Below are 6,143 nucleotides of genomic sequence, written 5' to 3' on the forward strand. Positions count from 1 at the left end.
GGCTAGTTGTTTTCAATTAAACCTTGATGGTAGCTTTTGGGAAATCTAGGATTGATCGGTATTGGAGGAGCTCTTCATTAAAGTGTGATCTTTTGCTTTGTTCATCCAATTGGAAGAGTTGTTTGTATTAGTGATGGTCATGTGATCTTTTGCTTTGCTCGTCCATGTTGATGTGTCTCAACAAATCACGTTGAATTGACGACACTTGTACAAAGACTTCAATTGATAGTGGCCAAATTTGGTGGGGTTTCTTAAAGATCGAAGGGGACTCCCAAAAATATAATTACTTGCTGTAAAAGGAAGTGACGCCACCATGGAAATTGCGATCCATGTCCTTAAAACATAGCTAATGATATGGCAGATGGATTAGCTAAGCTTGGGCTTCTATTTTGTATTTATAAGTTTCTGATTATTTGTTTATTTGAAGAGCTGTAACCTTTGATTGAGATTAACAAAATTATGTACTCTTGATATTAAATAAAGAAAAATGAACACCCACACTTAATCATAATGAATGGGTGCATGCTTCTATGGCCAAACGTGGCGGACAAAATAAATACTTCCATGTTCACCCTGAAGGGGTGGGAAACGGGTCTGTTCGACCCGTGGACCCACTGGTTGGCCCGATTAGATCCAAGTCTAGCCTCATAAAATGGACCCGACGAGTTGGGGAAGGATCTATTTGACCTTGACCAGAACTAGGTTTGGTCCGGAGCTTATGCCCTATGGATCAAGTACAATCTAACCAGAGTTACTCGGTATATATAGGATATTTTAAAATGGAAAAAGTTTATATAGAGATGCAACCTTATAATGTAGAACTACGGATGCACCTCAAAAATCTGTTGGAAAAGGTAGTTTTAATGTTGAAAAACCCTTTGATTGATCATCTCGACATCGAGATCTATGACCATGAAAAATAAAAAGATTTTAAGTTTAAAAAATAGTGCATTTTACAACATATTTTCTACACCATCCATTTTCAAGATTTTCATATGCTTATAGATCTACTTGATTTTAACCATTTTTGAAATTTAAAATTTTATAATTAGATATAAAAATAGATTTTGAGATAATCCTAAAAACATTTTACATCAAAATTATATACCATGACAAAATTTGAAGGTCCACCTAACCTCTACAGCTACGGATGCATTCATATGCCAACTGTACCCTTTTAAAATATGTATATAAACTTTATATTATATAAATAACCAATCTTTTTATTATTCTACTTCTAGATTCATACTAGATGCAACCTGAGAAGTCAGGTCCAGGTCCAAATCACTTGGACTTGACTCCAACCCAGGACTAACATATACTTAGTCGGGTTGGGCCCAAGTTAGGATTGACCCAAATCCCTCCCAACCATTTACAACCCTATCACCAATTGCCTGTATCAATCCTTGAAGGCCACTTTTAATGCGCAGTTCTTGAATAGTCCTTCAATTTATGGGACAGTTGTCCGTTAAATTGAATTACCCTTATATAAACTTTTTCGATTATTTTATACCTCATAACTGTGTTCTCTTTAATTTGATACGGTGCTTCTATTTGATTCATTCGCTTTCATTTCTGAAATTCTACCTTATTTTCAGGTTAATGATATGAATGGAATATTAGGTTAGCGGAACACATTTAGGTGCCCATCTTATCCTATTGAACCCTTATATACTATACGAGTAAAGTGCACCTCCGAATTTTGCCCGAAGATGTAGTTTGTGTAGAAAACTTTGTGATGACCTTAAAATCGACTTTCAACCCTAATTATAAAATTTAAAATTTAAAAAGTAGTGCAGATTATATTAGTCCTACAAACACTTGGAAATCTTGAAAATAGAAGGTCAAGATAAATTATTACAGGTTACATCATTTTTATGACTTGAAATCTTTTTTTTTGTGTGATATCCATATATCTTAAGGTCGACAATATCAATTTGAGAATTTTCAAAAATCAAAACACTTTTTCTTAGTGGTTTTTTGAGGTGCGCCTTACTTTTTAAAACATAAAAACCTTTATTTAAAGGAAAAAGTTTATAGAGAGCCAAGGCTCTAAACAATCAAATTAGAGCCCACCTCAAAAATTTCTCTAGATGAGGTTATTTTGATGCCCAAATACTCTCAAGTTGATCATCTCGACATCAAGATACATGGACAAGAGAAAAAAATGGATTTCAAGTTTTGAAAATAGTGCATCTTGTAACGCAGTTTTGGACCGTCAATTTTCAAGATTTTCAAAGATCTGTTCAATCTACACTGTTATTGAAACTTCAAATTTTATAATTAAAGATAAAAATATATTTTAAATCTATCACAAAGATTTCCAGTATTGAAACCTCATTTCTCGATATTATTTGAAGGTGCGCTTTACTTTGATTGTTTAGAGCCTCAGATCTATACAAACCGCACCCCAAACCTTTTCCTCTGTGTAATATAGTGATTTAACAGTTCTGATACATTGGCTAAAGTAAAAAAGCCCCTTAAACATGTGCTAATAATCACCATAACTGAAAAAGGAAACCACTCCAAATGGACGTCTCTCCTTAAAGTTTGTGATGTTAGTTTGGGCATAGTTTACGAACTGCCAAGTGAGGCAGAATGGTTGAGAAGCCCGGGTCTAGCGTGTGAGATGGGCCCCAAACATGTATAAAAGGGCCTCCATGCACCCTATCCATATCACCAATTATATCTCTCCTCCTTTTCTCATTCTTTTACTCAAAGTTGAAAGAATTTCTCTGAGAAGATTGAAGATTTGATGTTTTCATGCTTTCCACAGGCTTTCTTGAACATGGTATTCAGACAGGCCCTCCTCGAGTTGGTTCTCGGAGATGCATTGTTGAGTAACAAGTTCAAGAAAGCTGTGGAAAAATATGGAAACGATCATGATACCGTGTTGCATATTTGAAAGTGAATGCAATTTTTTCAGAAGGTCGGCCTTTTCTCATTCTTCCCCTTATCCAACCGTCCATTTTACTATTTCACGTTTCTACACTATTTTACTTTTAATGTTTTTTCTATAAACTATCTTGCCACTAAATTTTGTATGTCCAATCTTTTATTAAATACGCACTAGCGAAAAATATAAAAAAAATATTTTCAATAAAATAAAATTACCAAAATACCCTTAAAAAATTCAAGGGGTAGTTTGGGCATTATATTTTATTAAAAACTTATTTTTAATATTGTTTTTATTGGTGAGCCCCAATGAGAAGATGACACGTACCAAATTTCAAATATATATAATTTGTGTTAAAATAAATAAAAAATAAAACACTTTGAGACATTGGATTTAAGATCAAACGATGATTGACTGTCTTGATCAAAATTGGACTGCTGGATGGTTGCAAAAGTATATATCTTCTATGCTGTAGAAGAAATATAAAAACATTTCTCATTAGAGATTACATATCCTTAAAAATTACGTCTAAAAATCCATCTCAAAAATAGACTTTTAAGAAAGTGACTCATTTTTACATGGGCTCGTAAAAACCGTATCCTTTAAAATGGACCTATTCTAGGATATTGTTGTTTTGCCAGATGATTGTGACGAGCATGCTCATGTAGAAGCATAGTGTGCATTAATTCCCTGGGGCAAAAGAGATATTTTGAAATATTTTTATACGAAAGTTTGAGATCTACATGAGAATCATTAGATGGTTACTTTTAAAAGAAATTAAATTTGGAGTTCTTCATCACTCTTGCTCTCCAAAAGTTTGAATTCTTCTGTATTTGAGGTTGGTCTCTAGGCTCAAGAGGTCATGTCCCCAAAATTCAAGGTCTTAAAAATACTCATAGTATGAGTTCTACCTGAGACCAAATGGACAATAAGCTTTTCCAGGACCAGCATATCTTTTACATGTACAACAAATTTCCATCGGGAGCAAACTGTATATTAACTCGCTCGGGCAAAAGCCATTAAAGTCGGGCAAATATATGAGCGATTTAAATTGAAGATCGAGGAAAAGAGTAAATTTCGAGGAACATGGGGATTCCATCCACCAAAAGGTTCCAAGGCATTGTTGTAAGATTATGTCTTTTGCCTTAAAAGGTTTTTATTTGTTAGACTAAATATGGGTTGGTTTCTTAACATGATTGGGGTTAACATATTCTATGACATTCCTTTCATTTTCATTTTGTAAGTAAATTGGCATGGCTTCCATTTTGTAAGTAAATTGGCAGCACGCTGTCCCTCTAGATGGCCGGTCGATGCTCCCGACTTTCGGCGTGAAGTGGCGGTGGACTTGGTGTCCGAGTCCCACGCCCATGCGCTTGGGTCGAAGTACACCTTAGCTTTTGACATCTGAGAATGTTGTTAATGTTGAAAAAAAAAAAGAAAGATATTTAATCCCATAAATAGTGCATCTTGCTACATATTATCTAGACAGTCCATTTTCAAGTTTTTCATGAGTTTATAGATCTACCTGATTTTAACCATTTTTAAGTTTAAAATTTTATAATTAGATACAAAAATACCTTTTAGATAATCCTAAAAACTCTTTATAACAAAATTACATGTTATGATAAAATTTAGAGCTACTGCTTAATTGGATTATTTAAGGTTGCGACCTTAATAGAATGTCTTATCCCCTTCCATCACCGTCTAATACCTAACCTTAAACAATCCCCCCCTCCATCCCAACGACAGCGACTAGTTACACAAAAAATTACATGTTATGATAAAACAACTGGTTGTCGCCGTCTTCACCCTTCCATCACTGTCCAGTAGCTGGGATGGACAATGAGTTGGAAAGTGATGGGGGAATGCTAGTCCCACAAAACAAGTCATTAATTTGAAGGTCTTATCCCCTTCCATCACCGTCCAGTCGCTGGGATGGACAGTAATGACCCCTGTTAACAATATTGTTCCAAATGTTACAAAATAAAAATGAAAAAAAAGAAAGACAAGCATTAGATTATTACTAGGGAAAATTACAAAAAACTCCTCAAAAGATATTATCTATACAACTTACCCCCATCGAAACCTTTTCTCTCATTTTTTTTCCCACAATAAGCTTTCTATGCAAAATTCCCCCAAAATAAAAAGTACTTTTTTTAGATGAAAATGCCGTTCCCATATAAAAAAATCAATTTTGTGTACTTTTGCCACTGTCAGAGCGATGTGTCTCACAAGTTCTATTGCCGGAGCGTCCTTTGCAACTGTCGAAGCGGTATTGCTGGAGCGCCCTTGGCTACTACCGAAACGCTGTGTCCCACAGGTTCTACTACCGGAGAGAGAGGCGTGTGAAAGAGAGGCTTGTGCAATAGTATTAAGGGTAGTTTAGTCTTTTTATTTTATTTTATTTAGGTTGGGGGTTATTTGCATAAAAAATTTGTTATAGGGAAAAAACTGAGAAAAAAAGTTAGATTGAGAGTAAGTTGCACAAATAGTGTAGTCTTCAGGTTTTTTTTGTTATTTTTCCTTATTGGGTTCAAATCCTATTGCCACTGCCCCACTCATACTAATACTAATACTAATACTAATACTGCCACTGCCACTGCCCTTGTGTCCTCCGAAAGGTTACCGACTCTTATTGAATTCTCTTCATTTCTCCTCCTCATTTCAGTTCCGGCCTTTCCAACCCCACCAGCTCTTGGTGGGGCGACATAAATGCCCTTTGAGGATCCATCTTGGGCAGTGACGGTGGGTCTTTCGGTTGCTGAGGCCTGTCAATAAAGGAGTTGGTAGGTGGGTTATTATACAAATCCTACTACTTCATGGAAGATATCATCCTTTCAGGAATTTCATGGAGGTAGGTTTAACTTTTAAAAAAAAAAAAAAAAAAAAAAGCAAACTTTTTGGAGGATGCAAAACTACAAGCAATTTATTCAACGGTAGTTTAGAATTAATGCAAAAACAACAGAGTTATTCTATCATAAATGAAAAAAACCACAGTAGAAATAGGTTGCAGATCTCCATTTGCCACAGGCAATATTAATCCAGTAACATCAGCATGATATTATTTGTGAACTGCAACCAAAAGAACAAAAAAAGAAATAGTTCCCACCAGAACTAGCACAATCTTCTCTTTCATGCTTTATTTGAAGTTTGTAGGGGCATTTTAGTTATTTTAGTTTTTTATTTATTTAGAGTTATTAATTTTATATTTTCTATAAGTGTGGATTGGTGTGAAGCATAGACATTC

This window comes from Amborella trichopoda, chromosome 6 (assembly GCF_054954075.1).
Source record: "Amborella trichopoda isolate Santa Cruz 75 chromosome 6, AtrichopodaSantaCruz75HAP2 v2.0, whole genome shotgun sequence".
NCBI classification, from domain to species: domain Eukaryota; kingdom Viridiplantae; phylum Streptophyta; class Magnoliopsida; order Amborellales; family Amborellaceae; genus Amborella; species Amborella trichopoda.